Raw genomic sequence first — 15,449 nt, 5'->3', positions numbered from 1 at the left:
TACCATAGGTGCTCTGTTTTCAGAAGTTATCAGTAACGAATCTTAAAAGAGAGGTTGGGTGGCATTTTCACGGTGTGGAAATAAGGTATTCCCTAAGGATTTGGGACTGACTGGGTGTCTTTACCTTTAGGGATCATTCTAGCAAATTCATACACCTCAATATACATAAAAATAGGTTTTGTTTTTTTTTCATTTTAGGATCTGAAATAGCATTTTTGTTTTTTCTTGGAGAGCATCCCAGTTTCTGGATCATCATTCACTATCATTGGTGGTAGAGTTTTATTTCTCTCTGACCATTGACTTGTAGTCTTTCCTGTTACTGACTTCAGTAGCTTTATTCTTTGCCGTGGGAGCGACAGGAATTGGTGAATTGTTGTGGAGTTATTTTTATGTTGCTGAAAGTATCACTCATGACTGTGTCAAGCGACTTTTGTACTGACTCTTTAGAATTATTTTTTTCTCTTTTCCCTCTAATTTAATTTACTATGCAGAGGGCAACAAAGTGCAGAATTTCGTATTTTAAGGTAATAAACATTTTCCACACTAAGACATGATTTTACTTTGAAATAAATGTCTCTGTAATTTTGAATCTATAAAAATACATCAAGATTTTTATTTCCAGTGTAAGTTTTACATATTTATTTCTTTTTTTTTTCCTATGGGAATTTTCAAAGTGTGTGAGAACTTCACGAATAATTTCCTTTCTTGACCATAAAACTGATATAACATTGGGGAAAAAAACACAAATAAGAAAAAAGCACCAAAAGATAATTGTGATGTTCTGTTAGACACCCAGATTCCTTGAATTTAATTTTGACTAAATTCTGTAAATTTATAAAACTAATGATCACAGCAGTTAACTGCTAAATGGTATGTAAATTACTTCTTGTTATTTAACTCTGCCTTTAAGCTTATAAAAAAGTCTAAATTATAAATAGTAAATATTTAAAAATATTATTTCTTGTCTATTGAAGTAGAAAAAAAAACTAGAATGATTCAGGAAAGTCCTATAAAAAAGAACAATTTTAAAGCTGCATGTCAGTTTTCTTTTGAGTTCTTCTAAGAGACTTGGAAGTTCTTAAAATAACAGAAGCACTTTAGTTTTTCATTTCATTCTGCTGCAAGTTTGTGGTTGTCGTTTTCCTCTGTGGATTTTTTTTTAAATGGTTGAGCACTCTGGTGTCAAAAGAATATGGTTGAAATGCCATATCTCTTTGAGTGCCAGCCTTAATTGGCTTTTATCTTCTATCAAAGAAGGTACCTGGGATGAAAATGTGATTGTAGATGAACAAATTTTAATACCTTGGCCTGGAAGAATGTGAGGTTGCAGAGTTTTACTGCTTTTTTAGTGGTTAATAATGGAATGACTTTAGCTTTATGATTTTATTTTTTTACTCATATCTTGATAGTAGGACACTTGATTTTCACGGTCTTTTAAAAAAGTTTTTAAATATTTTTTATTTATTTCTGAGAGAGAGATACAGCATGAGCAAGGCAGGGTCAGAGAGAGAGGGGGACCCAGAATCTGAAAGAGGCTCCAGGCTCTGAGCTAGCTGTTAGCACAGAGCCCCGATGTGGGGCTCCAACCCACGAACTGTCAGATCATGACCTGAGCTGAACTCAGACACTTAACCGATTGAGCCACGCAGGCACCCCTTCATGGTCTTTTTAACCAATTTGGCAGGTGCGATGCAAGACCTAGGTCATAAGCATGCTTGTACTTGAGAAAAGTTGAGGTGTCTGCTTCTAGGAAAACGCATGTACCCAACAGTGAGCAGTTAGTGAATGATGACTAGTCTTTTTCCCGATGGCTTTGGAGTTGCCATTTTAGAAATGGATCCTGGTCGGGTTTCGTATCTTTGAGTAAATGCCAGGGACATGAGTGATGTCGCATTAAAAGGAAGAAACCTCAGTTTGCTGGGAAGGTAGCAAGAACGAGCCGACCCTCTCTGAGGATAACAGAACAGATGCTTTTATAATCTGTATACTGTGTAAGCCATTTCATATCTGCCAGGTTGAAAGGGGTCTCAGGGCCAGTAGATAATGTATTCAGACAATCCTTTTTATATGAAGATTTTGTGGTTTTATTTTTAATTTTACCTTTGTAAACTTGGCTAGGTGACAACTGTGAGAAGAATCTTAATACGTTTCTCCTTCGGCTGCAGAAAGCGATATTCTTTTGTCTTGTGATTTGGAAATTGAAGCTGTAGATAGCTCTGCCCACTAACATTTCATAAAATAAATGGTGAGATGCCTGCAGTGGGCTCTCCTCTTCCCCCACTGTTGTGTTCTGTCTGCTATGCGAGCCCCTTGGTGTGGGTCTCCTAAGTCTTTACAGCATCTTGCATCCTCCCTGCTCCTGGACTTCTCTGCAGCCCACCCTCATTCTAGACCACAGTTTCCATTCTGTCTTTCTCCTTCCTAGTCCCTTGCAAACAAGCCACTAATGAATATAATGAACATTTTCTTTTGAGAGAAGGTCCAGACTCCTTAGCATAGTTTTAAAAGATTTTCACTGTATATTTTAATGTTTTCTTTATTTTTGAGAGAGATTGAGAGAGAGACAGAGCGTGAGCGGTGGAGGGGCAGTGCGAAAGAGGGAGATGCAGAATCCGAAGCAGGCTCTAGGCTCTGAGCTGTTAGCACAGAGCCTGACAGGGGCCTCCAACTCACAAACTGCAAGATCATGACCTGAGCCGAAGTCAGACGCTTAACCGACTGAGTCTCCCAGGCGCCCCTCAGACATTTTCACTTTCTTGACTCAACCTTCCCCCTTTAGAACTATTTCCTAAGCAGGTGTTGCTTTTCCCTTCGGCAGGTTCCCCACCTCTGGCCACCTTTAACCTTGCCTTTCTCTTTGAAGTGAGATCCTACCCATCCTTTATTGTTTCAACTAAAATGTTTTGGGGGCGCCTGGGTGGCTTAGCCGGTTAAGCGTCCGACTTTCACTTAGGTCATGATCTCGTGGTTCGTGGGTTCGAGCCCCGCGTCGGGCTCTGTGCTGACTGCCAGCTCAGNCCGCGTCGGGCTCTGTGCTGACTGCCAGCTCAGAGCCTGGAGCCTGTTTCAGTCTGTGACTCCCTCTCTCTCTGACCCTCCCCTCCTCACGCTGTCTCTCTCTCTCTCTCCTAGAAATAAATAAAACATTAAAAAACAATAGGTTTTGATACCTGCCTTGCCCTCTCAGGAAGTAAATGTTCAGTCCTTTCTTTGACTCTCGACTCCTTATTTGCATGTTGATTCATGCAGCACTTTATCATGGAGCTTCTACTCTGTGCCAGGCCATGGACCCAACACTTAGCCAGTCTGCCTCAGTACTATGTGCATTCTTGTTTGTCTCTGTGCTGAGTCTTTCGTTCCTAGAAAGGGGTAGGGGAGGAGCTCTCGCACATCTATTTTTCCTCAGCATCAGACGTACTATCCTGACTGAATTCAAAGTGAAGCTATAAACATCAGGAGCATATGGATCATTTCTGTGTATGGAGTAGGGGCAGTGAGGGTCCATGGAAATCCTGCATTTTCAGTATGCCCAATCACCAGCCAGATCTCCTTCCCATTTCATTCCAGAACTTTTAGTATCCTATTCAAGCTATATTTTTTTTTTTCAGTTTTCCTCTGCTTGGACAGTTGCCATCCTGTTTACGTGTCAGTGTTTTAAGTGTACAGAGTTAAGTCTAGAAGTGGTGAATGAATTGATAGCAGATGGGAAAAGATTTTTTTTTTTGGCATGTCAAGTTTCAATGGATACATCTGTATTTTAAGGGCAGTATATTGCATCTTGATGTGAATGGGAAGTTATTATTTTGTATTTGTGATAATTTCTCTTTAAAAAGAGTATTTAGGTGGCCTTTGGGGAATGTGCCATTCACGGGACTTGTAAATGTCATCTTTGAGCTTGTGTCCTCTCTAACATTTTGCTCCCTCTCCCCAACCCTTTTTTCTTAGGATTTTGCTCACTGACTTTTTCATACCTTTCAGAGGAGGAAAAGAACTGTCAGATCAGGGGCCAAAGATAAGCTTTTGAAGCAAGACTATTTGCTTCCTTCTCAAAAGACCCACTTGAATCCCTCCCTGGCCCCACCAAAAGCAAATACTTCTGTTCATCGCAAACAGTGTTTAAAGCTGATTGAATAGGCTTTGGCCTCTGTGGTGCAATGCTCTAGAAGGATATGTCAGAATGTCTTTAATCCATTAATTTCTTATTCCTGGAAAATGCTTTTCAGAGCGTCTTGGTGAGAGAACAGAAGCATTTTGGAGATTGCATCTTCAGAATTCTGCAGTGAACATTTTTTCACGGACTTCCGTGCAGTCCAGCTATTGTTCATGGCTTAAGTAAACTTGAGCCAGTATGGTTAATACTTCTCCGCACCCCGTTCCCTTGCATTGTGCTCCGTCTCCCTCCCATCTTGAGCATGAAAAATGAATTTGAGTATTAATGGAATCCATTTAGAGACTGGGGCTTTTATGGTAAATAAAATTATTCATTTGTTATGTCCTGTTGTTTTCAGCAGACTGTGTATCGATCTTCGGATTGCTATTCAGAATGGCAGAAGGGGCCGTAATGAAAGGGGAGCACAGCAACGTTTGTGAGCAGGTTGAATGCAGTGTGTAATGACAGAGATAAACCTGGCTTGCCGGCCGTACTCTATTATACAAATCATTTGTCAACAGTTTATTGGATCAGTTATTAAAAAGAGCAGGTTTTTCCCAACAGGAGCATCTCACACCGAATGTTATCAAGCCCAGACAGCGTTAGGATGATGCATTGAGGACAGCCTTATAAAGTGCATTTGTGAAGAATTAGACTATGTCCTTTGAAAGATAGTTCTGCTGAATATTAGAAACAGAAGTTTGGCACAATGGAAATTGCTCTCTAAGGTCCAACTTGAATAGATGAAAAAGAGAACTCTGGCAAATGTCTTTTAATACACGATTTTACCTTTCCAAGCGAGTGATGTGAAGTTGTCTGTTTTTAGACCATTGCCGTGTTCAGTTCTCCTGAAGCAAATGAACAAATAATAAAAATAGCCTCATTACTTAACAGTGCTTCTTACGGAATGGATGCTATAGATAAAAGTGCCCTTTGAGTTCTTCCATAAAAATCAGAAATATTTGTCATTTCCTGAGTAGGTTGTAATCTTGTGAATTTCTTTAATTGTTCAGGAAACTGCAGTTATTAGCGATCTGATGATCTTTCATTTCTCAAAAGAGTTTCTTTTTAAACCTTCCTGTGCAAATAAAATGAGCACAGGCACTATTTTAATATCCTTATTACTAAAGATAGTTTTTCCTTTCTTAAAATTTCCCTCAGTGTGTCTTTCCCCTCCACCCTGTGCATGCCTGCCGTCTATTAGCTAGCTTAAAATACTCTCGGGGAGATGTTCAAGGGCAGTCTTGCTGTCCTTTGTCCTGAGCTGCAGTGGGACAAGTTGATTTTCTTACAGTCATATTTTTCTTCACTTTATTTGGCAGGTTATCGTGTTCAAGCGTTCTGCATGTAGCAGTGATTGTTCAGTTAGAACAATTCTGTTTCTGTGGGAAAGGTTCCTCTACAAACGTTTACCTACCTTTGGGAGGGTAGCTAGAAACCGTTTTTGATGGCATTGGTCAGCAGGGACAAAGGAAACTCTTGGATGGTTTTATCGTTCATTAAAGTTAACTGACCTCTTTTCTCAGCATCTAGAACCCGCCACAGATGCTCCTCGCAACCTCATTGCAGGACAAACCTTGTGTGACCCTCATCCATCTTGACTTGTCATCTGAGGAATTACTGCATAAAGAGCAAATACGTTTTATCTCAGATACCACTTCTTTAGCTGGTAATTAGTTCCCAGTGTTAAGGATGATTCTGAGGCTGCCTGCAGGCTCAGTGGGGAGTAACTGTCATGGGTACCAGAGGAGAAAGAGAGGAACCCTCCTTGCCAGGCTCTTCCTCTCCCAGGGTTTTTTTGTTTGTTTGTTTGTTTTTGATTTTGTTTTTGTTCCTGGAGCTGAGCATGGCATCTTTGTTTATATTGTAGACACAGTGATGGATTGTTGGCACCTGACACTGAGGAATTAATAGGTGCTTTGTATGTGTGCAGGGAATGTTTGCAATCGGATGGAGAACAATGTGTGGATTTTAAACCCTTTGTCCTGGCCCATTCAAACAAAGGTGACTCACCCCTGAGATGGTGGATGTAAAGCCGTGTGCACATTGATGTCTAGACCTCATCCTGGCCTCTTGCTACTGTCCACGGTCTCCCCAGCTCCTCGCTGAGTGCTGGCTAATGAGGATATGCATGCAGTGGCCTTGTGGTTCAGTTGGCCCCTGTTCTGACTGATTTCCCTTCACCTTGACCTCTTCTTCATAATAGGATTTACCTCCTAGCTTCAGGCCCTGCTGTGGACGGGGTGAGATGGGCAGGTCCGACCATGGTGATGCATTAATGGAGGGAAATGTAACTGGCTTTTTGAGTAGAGCTTCTAGGAGGTTGCTGCATTCTCTCCAAATTTCACACAGACTATAGAATCACTTTCACAACCAGAAAAAAATATCTTTACAATCTTCCTGTCGATATAAAATAGAACTCTGTTGGTATGTGAGTATGGGGGGGGGAGGACAGTATGTGGGGTGCTCTCTCTCCAGCTGTAGCAAATGGTAGGATGATAATTATAGGTATTAAAATAACACTTTGACTACTTCTCATATTAGTTGCAAAAATGAATATCCTATAACAGGGTGAGCCATTTCCGTTTCTATTTGTTTCTGTGTGAAACTTTCCTCAGGTAATTTTAAATTGTCACGGTTAACAATTACTGAACTGTGTTCATTATATTCCGGGGAGATTTTTGACCTGCTTCCCATGCAAGTCATCAGATTGTGAGGAACAGGGAAAGGCTGGCCATGGTGTTGCCGGCCTGGCACTTTTAACGGAACGTAATTAGAAGTAATGAATGAAATAATACATCATTATTCATAAGAAATGTCATGTAATTAAATAATGCAAAATATATTCTAATTTCCATTTGGAATGAAAATAGATTTGTTGAAACATCAGTAGGCAGTTAATGTTTATCCTATATTTTCATACACATATCAAAACTGTTAAAATCTATTGAATGAATAAACATGGATTTTCCACAGCACAATAAGTCAAGATAGCTTTATTTTGCTATATTGCTATACTCTCTATTAAGAGTCTTAGGTATATTTGTCATTTATTTTATATATGTATATATATATAGTTTGTATATATGTTCAATTTTTCAAATTAGCATAATTTATATTTATTGCAAATTAATGATCTAATTTACTTAGCTTCCATTGCTTTTCTCAGACTAATTGACTGAAAAAAATAACTATAAATTTGCAAATAGCTTTTGGGCATAAATTCTAAATGGGCCTTATCCTAAGAACTCTCTACAATACTACATCTCATAACTACTTTTGTATTCTAAATTATTTCCTGGGCTTTCTCCTGTAGGCTTTAAATGTGCTTCAGGAGTCTTGGTTTAGCTTCTATGTACCCACAGTTGGGGCTCAGAATGTGGGTGGATATGTCTTAGGCAGAGGCATTACTTTCATATGCAAACAATTAGTATGACACATGGCACAGAGCCATGTCAGGGTAGTTCTTGGAAACTCTCTGCCGCGTCAGACATCAACCTATCAATTTCTGTATTGTGGAGAGGTCCGGGGAGCCCCAGGGCAGGAGGCAAAGAGGAAGGAGCAGCATGTAGGGGGCAGTACGCACAGAAGTGTTTTGATAGTTTAATAGGAATGGCCACACTAGTGGACATGTGTCTGTGCAGCCTTGGTTGTAGGGAGATGAAGACTGATGGGAGGAAGCTGCCCGTTAAACCCTTTGGCTCAAACCTGGTACTTGCTCTTCAGTACCATTTAGTCTAGCAGAATAACAGATTTACCGATGAATTCAGAACAACAGAATTCGGGGGCATCTGGGTAGCTCAGTCATCTGAGCTTCCAACTCTTGATTTTGTTTGGCTCAGGTTTTGATCTCACAGTTTGTGAGATTGAGCCCCGTTGGGCTCTGCACTGACAGCTCAGAGCCTGGTTGGGATTCTCTTTCCCTGTCTCTCTCTCTGCTCCTACCCCACTTGAACATGCACTCTCTCCTCCTCAAAAACAAATAAATAAGGGGCACTTGGGTGGCTCAGTCGGTTAAACGTCTGACTTGGGCTCAGGTCATGATCTGACAGATTATGAGTTTGAGCCCTGTGTAGCGTTCTGTGCTGACAGCTCAGAGCCTGGAGTCTGCTTTGGATTTTGTGTCTCTCTCTCTCTCTCTGCCCCCCTCGCCCCCACTCATGCTCTGCCTGCCTTTCTCAAAAAATGAATAAAACATCGGAAATAAAGAAATAAACACTGAAAAAAAACTATTCTAAAAACAAAACAAGAAAACAGTTATTTATTTCAAGTGACCACTTTCCTTACATGAACCGACTGCTAAGAACAATTTGGGGGAAAGCTTAACTACAGCAAGAGGAGACTGAGGTAGTGGTCTCTTTCTCCTGTGTGCATTTGTAGTAGGCGTGAGCGGAGTATATATACATATACAATTTCATAGTATCTTTTTAAAAAAAATAATTTGGAAATTAAATTTAAATAATATCTTATGATGAGTAATGCATTTTTGGAGTTGCTACTTTGTTTTGTTCTGGTTGACCCATGAGCAGGTGAAATGGGAAGGTTGAGTTTCAGTCCAATGGTGGTCCTACTCCGTGGAAGTCAGGACTTCACCCGGGACTCTTGATCCTCATTCCATCCTTCTCTCCTGCCCCTTTAGCTGCCAGCCCATGAGCAGCAAACCTTTCTGTATCATTGGTTAGGTGTTCTAAGGGGTTATTTTCCCCAGAGTCTAAAACCTTCCCTATTTCCCTCCTTTCCAGGGCCATATTGTTGTGAGGATATGCTCTGCCAATTATATTTCTCACTGGCATTTTGGTGGCTTTGTCGTTGAGGTGTAATCATTATTATCATTTAAGAATAGGACTAACCTTGGTGACTCCCGCGGTGCTAGTGTGGGGGGACAGGCGGTCTAGCTTGTCTAGCTGCATTTTGCTCCCAGGTAAAATGAGTCCTGGAGGAACAGAATTCATCTGGCTCTCTAATTTTTGTTTTCTAATAGCTTTTGAAATGGCTGTAGTTATCAAGAGATCTTTTCATCTTTAAGATTTATTTCCAGTTCAACAGGTTTGTACGAACTAAGAATTATCTGTTGAGTGCTAATACTTTAACAGTAAACCACCGTCCCTTTCCATTCACCAAAGATGATTGCTTTAAAATTTGTTAAATAAGATATGTCAGGATAAAATAAATCAACAGAAGTTACATTACATTCTTCAGAGTGTTTCTCATGCAGATGTGTAGAATACTAGTTAGTATTTTCTATTCTGCTTAGAGACCAAGTGACCCCTAGAAGCTTTTTTCTTATGGAGCTGTGTCTTCAGTAAAGTCATTGAAATTCAGGAGTAGAACAGACACTCGCTGAGACTTTTTACATTGCCCTAGAATATGAACACCTAGGACCCAAGCAGAAAGGCTGACAGTCTTCCCAGAGAGCTACCCATATATGATAGAAAGCCACATTCACTTTACTAAGGGGCAGCAGCAGAGCGAGACCTGCCGTGGTGAACCATACTTCCATGCTCCCAGACTACATATTAGGAGAATAAGTGAGGGGAAAGATACAGCCAGAGGGAATGAAGAATTCCAAAGGACTCTCCTCCCTCTTTCTGAAGAGATTACTCTTCCTGCCCATGAAAGTCATGAGCAGAATGTAGTTCAAAGTTGTCAGCTGGATGATTTCAACAAAAGGGTGCTGCCATCTTGTTCCCTGGCTGGATGCTGAGCTGCGGAACCTGCAGGCTATAGAGACAACTGCTATGGGATGGGAGTCTGGTACGGGTATGGGACAGGCTCCTTAGGAGGGCTTCCCATTCACTCTGTAGAGTTTGGGAATACACTTGAGCACACACCAGTGCCTGCCTCTCATTTGCTTCTGAATGGAGCAAGGATGGGAAGAGGCTTTTTGGAATGGTCTGTAGTAGCAGGGCAAAAGGGGACTGAGGAGTAATATTCCTGAGAAGAAGATGGGGACAGCTTTTCTACCACATCCCCCTTGTCTGGAGCCCTTGGAGGAAACCTATAAGCAATTCACAGGTCCCTTGGTCCTGCACAGAACCATGAATGTCAAAGTAGTGGGAAAGTACCACAAAGCAGCTCAGGTAGATTTCGGCATAACTGAGGCACTGGCCTAGCCAGAAATGGGATTTGGTCATATACCACTGACAGAGTTTGAGGGAGACTGACATGGCTGTCTTTGTGAATGGACCCTCAGAAGCAGATAGAGTGACGGTAGAACTTGAATACCTTTCCAGAAAAAAAAAATCATCAGCTTTGAACTATGCTGAGACCAATATATTTGGAAAAGCTTCCACCAGATGGAACTGGAGCTAGACCAGCGATACTAGCCTTTTATCTGCTGATAGACGACCAGTTCCCTAAGACCATGCTGTCTCTAAAGTCAGAGTAGCTTAGCCCCCCAGATGGGAAAGAAGTTGGACGAGAACTCAAGTAGTCAAGGTTGCCATCTCCAGCCAGTGCTCAAGCCTGTCCTTAAACTGAGACTGGACAGATACTTTTAATTAAGAAAAGCGAACGCAGAGTTACAGATTCTGCCAAAATGTTGCTAAGGGCCTGGCCACAGATTCTATGTGGCATGACTAGCAAAGCAATAGGAAAGAAAATGGATGCAACGTGTCTTTTCCTCCCCCCCACTCTAGTTGAGATTCAGTGTTGACACAAGTAAAGTGGTAACAGAAATCCTTAAAAAAGTGATTTTTCACTTAATCACCATGTTAGATAGTAGTATGTGATCTGTTGACTGCCTTAATTCCTAGGAAAACAATCTTGAGTATAGTAGATGGTTAAGAAATATTTATCGGTAGCATTAATTTTGTTTCAAAACAGATTGGCTAGGTAAAAGAACATTCAGTGACTTAACAGATGTGTCTGATGGGATGAGTAGGGGATTTTCAGAATGCTCTGAATTAGCCACTGAAGGCCTGCTACATGCCAAGTTCTGTTCCTCCCATTTTTCAGTCGTCATCTTAATATGTCATACTCTTGAGCCGAAGTACTAATGTAAGGGTTGAAAGCTATTGGACTTTTTTATATGACAAGAGCCAGAATGAGCCTATCTGTTAAACATACAGAGTCCATATCACTTCTCTGCTTATGGCTTCCTGTTTGCTTCCAACTAAAGTTAGTTATACAATGATCTACAAGATTCTTCCATAAACTCTTCCATCTGTTTCCTATCCCACCAACCATTATTCTTTGATTTCATCTGCTGTCTTCATCCCTTAGTGACTTGAATGGTAACCTCCAAATGATATGTCTGTCTTAATCTCTAAAACCAGTGAATATTACCTTACTTGGAAAAGGGTCCATGCAGGTGAAATGCAGTTAAGAAACTTGAAGTGAGATCCTCTGTAGGTGGCACATGCCCTAAATCCAGTGGCATGCATCCTTAGTGACACAAGGGTGAGGATTACACAGAACAGAGGAAGCATTAACGTGGCCAGGGAGGCAGAGAGAAGAGTAGTGTGATAGAAATCAAGGGATGTTGGTGGCCCCCAGAAGCTGGGAGAGGTGAAGAACAGGTTCTCTCTCAGAGCTGCCAACACCGTGATTTCAGACTTCTGACTTCCAAAAGAGCGAGTCAGTTTCTGTTGTTTCAAGCTACCAGTTTGTGGTCATTTGTTACAGCAGGGATGCAGGAGACTGATCTACTTTCCACACTCACTCTGCTCCTTCCACAGCCACTTCCGTGTTGTTCGTTGAACATTCTAAGCACAGTCCTGCCTCACAGCGCTTGAACCAGCTGTTCTTGCAGTGCTATTCGCCCTGATGTATGTATGCCGTGCTCTTTCATCTCCTTCAGACCTTTATTCAAGTTGTATGCAAACATCACCTTCTCAGGACTGTGTTCCCTTTGCTCTTATTTAAAATTGCAACACCTCTCTGGCTCTTTTTTTTTTTTTTTTGTGGCATTAATATTGCACCTTACCGTATAACTTACCATTGGTGTTACAGGCTGACTGGAAATGGGACATCCACAAGGGTAGGCAGGCGTTGCTGTCTGGTTTGTTCAAGACTGCATCCTCACAGCCGAGGACTGTCCCTGGTGCATGGCAGGCAGTCAGTAAATATTTGTTAAATTGAGTAACTCTGGTTATACATTATTTAGAATTTTTAGCTGTAAAGCTAATGAAGAAAAAAAAAAGTGGGGGGAGTGGGAGAAAGAGGGACCAGAGTTCTCATTTAACAAGTAGACCAATTTGATAAATTCTCACACCAGGCAAAGCTATATAGTAGTTAAGGTGTTGACCTGGATTGTATACTCACTTGCACACACGTACACACTCACATTTGGATGCATAGTTAACACTTATCATTCCAAAGTGGCCTGCACTGGAAGAGAGAGAAGTAACAGGTGGTTTGAGCATGAAAAAATATCCCAGCTACTTCCCCCTGCCCACCCCTGCCCCTGGCACAGTTTTTCTAGATTTCCATGTGGATTCCAGCCAGGCTGATAAAATCCATTCTTTCTTGGCTGAGCCCTCTGTCTGAGGTGGTATTTTGTATTCTCCTAAATGTCAGGAATTAACATAGGATTTGGTATCTCATCAGCTGGTAAGCTTTGATTTCCAACATTTTGTTACCGTGTTGCCTTCTCTGGGTGTGGAACAGGTCGGTATGCAATTTCCTTTTTCCTTCAGTCAGGTTTTTACGAGCCTGTCATCCTGGCTTCACACACACAGGTTTCCTTACACATGTACTTATTTATAAATCTCTGATGAATCCCTTTGAGGAAACCTTTATGTTTCTGATTTTGTGTATAGCAACCAACACATCGTCAAGCTACATTGTCTGTTTGTTTATTTCTTGGAATGTTTGAAAAATGACATCAGGTGACTAATCAAGTATAGCAAGATGAAGGACTTTAAAAATAGGAGCAAACCAAAGTCAGGAAGAAAATAAGGAAAGTAAGGTGAAGCCAAAAGTGAAATTAGTGGATGAAACAGGTGACAATTGTCCACATACTTGTTACAGATGGGTCACAAAGTCGGCCCTCAGCTTTCTGGCACCAGCCTAAAGGAACGAAAGAGCATCCGTCCTTGAGATAAAAATAGGCTGATTGCTCAGGAAATGCGGAAACATGAGCAACACCAGAGATGAAAGTCCTATTTTCTCCAGATCCTTCCTCAAGGAGATGATGCTGGGATATGTAATTGACAGTGTTCTCACAACATCCTTCCAGTGCACATGGAAGCTCTCCCTTGGAAATATGGCCCGAATCTACCACTCACCATCTCCACATCTGCCTAATCTTGACTGGACGGCAATTGTCTCTTGTTACCTTGTCACAAAGCTTTCCACCCACTTCCCTCCCTTGCCCTTTGACATCATGTAGCGGCACGCATGGCCTTTTAAATATAGGCCTTAGCCCAGGTTATTGTCTTAAGAACTTCCAGTGGTTGTTTCATTCAGTTAGAATAAAGCCTCCAGTCTTCACCTCTGCCTCCTGCTGCTGCTGCTCCAGGTCTTTGTACTGCTGTTGTCTCCGTCAGGAGTGTACCTCCCTCTGACCTTCAGGTGCCTCCTCGGCTCTCCTGTTTCTCGTTCCAGTTCCGGTGGCCTCACCTCCACAGACAGACCTTCCCTGACCTGCCACAGAGCTCCAGGTGTGGAAACCGTAACTAGCGATTAGCAAGGCTCTTGTCCTGTCTCTGGCATTGAACGTGTTCGAGAAGGAGTTCTACCCCTGTGCGCGTTGCTTCCTTTATTTACCCTCTTTGAGTGCAGAGCTTTTTCTATTTGTAAAAACTATCAGCCAGCCTTGCATGAGGATTTGGAGAACTGGATTTTAGTTCAATTTGGGGAAACCTAGTCAAGTCATTTCAACTTTTTGTTCTTTTTTTTTTTTTTTTAATTTAGCATTTACTTATTTTTGAGAGACAGAAACAGAGCACAAGCAGGAAGGAACAGAGGGAGTGGGAGGCACAGAATCCAAAGCAGGCGCCAGGCTCTGAGCTCGAACCCATGAACCGTGAGATCATGACCTGGGCTCATGTTGGACACTTAACCGACAGCCACTCAGGTGCCTCTTGTTTTGTTTCTTGATGTGAAAGTAAACATACTACTCTTACCCACCTCCTGGACTATGTTCAAGAGTAAATTGAGATGATGTGCAAGGCAGGAGAATGAATGAATGGATTTGGCTTAGGGAGCATGGCATAGTGATAATTATACTTTTTCCACTGACCATTATCCTGATACTTGAAGGATGGCCCTGGGGCTTGGATTTGGGTAAAGGATATCACTTCATGGTGGCCCTAAATTTGTCAACTGAGTTTAAACTGAAAGAAACTTTCTGGATTCCTGGGTATAAGAATATCACATAGCAACTGAAATAACCCAGACCTAATTTTAAACTACCTAATTAAAAATGGCATTAAAATAGTACCCAGGATTAAAAATAAACCTTTACATTGATGGGAATTTGATGTTCCGTGAGCCTTTTTACTTTTTTCTGTGTGGTGTGGTGAAAAATACATATAATCTTCGACTGTGTTTGGTGCCTAGGAAGCTGGGGTTCATTCATGGTTGAGAGTTGCTTTGCCATGGTGGTTGTAAATTAAATTCTCAGGGGGTTTCAATCAGTCTGGATTCTCAGTGCTCATTGACTGTAATGGGAGTTACTGTACAGGTCTCTTTGCTCCACACATAGCACTGAAAAATGGCCCTCTCATACCACCTTTGTATCTTGATCTTTGAACTAATTTTAATGGATTTTTTTTTTTTTTTAAGTGTAGCATCTCTGTGCAATCTTCAGGGTGGTGAGATTGCTAACAATTTGCTGATAAGCAATAGGCCTTCATTTTGCAGTGCTTGACCTATACATGCTGGGAAGCTTTGGGCCTGGGCTGACTGGCTTTCTGGACCGCACGCTTCTCTTTTATTCAATTTCAAGTGAAGCTATTCCTCCCCACCCCACACTCCCCAGCCTTTCATCATCTCTTTTTCTTCCCACATCTTCACCTCCTGATATAATCAGTATACAGTAGGTACTCAGTACTGATGTAGTTCTAATACTACCGAAATGTTACAAAGAGGATTTGCTTATGTTCAAAGCATCTGGTGTTCTTAATGTAATCTTTTAGTAACCGGCTAATGAATTGCTTGACTAAATAAATGTTTTGTCTAAATGATGTCTATGTAAAGGCAATCTAGTTTAGATCAAGTGTAACAAGTTTTTAAATCTTGGATTTGTTTTTTATAGTTATAAGAATATTTGCCCATTATATAAAATAGATACCATCTATAATTACATTAGCCAGAAGTAATGCCTGCTAAAATTTCAATTTATTTCTAATTT

General features: G+C 41.2%; 1 protein-coding gene across 1 annotated transcript in view; it reads left to right on the top strand.

The window, feature by feature from the left end:
- Nucleotides 1-15,449, top strand: part of FHIT (fragile histidine triad diadenosine triphosphatase) — a gene marked incomplete at its 3' end in the record, with an annotated part of 793,119 nt that overhangs the window by 299,813 nt on the left and 477,857 nt on the right. The window lies entirely within an intron of this gene.

This window comes from Hyaena hyaena, unplaced genomic scaffold (genome assembly GCF_003009895.1).
Source record: "Hyaena hyaena isolate Hyena2069 unplaced genomic scaffold, ASM300989v1 scaffold_543, whole genome shotgun sequence".
NCBI lineage: Eukaryota > Metazoa > Chordata > Mammalia > Carnivora > Hyaenidae > Hyaena > Hyaena hyaena.
Note: the sequence above shows the minus strand (reverse complement) of the source record. Positions and strands in the feature narration are given on the sequence as shown.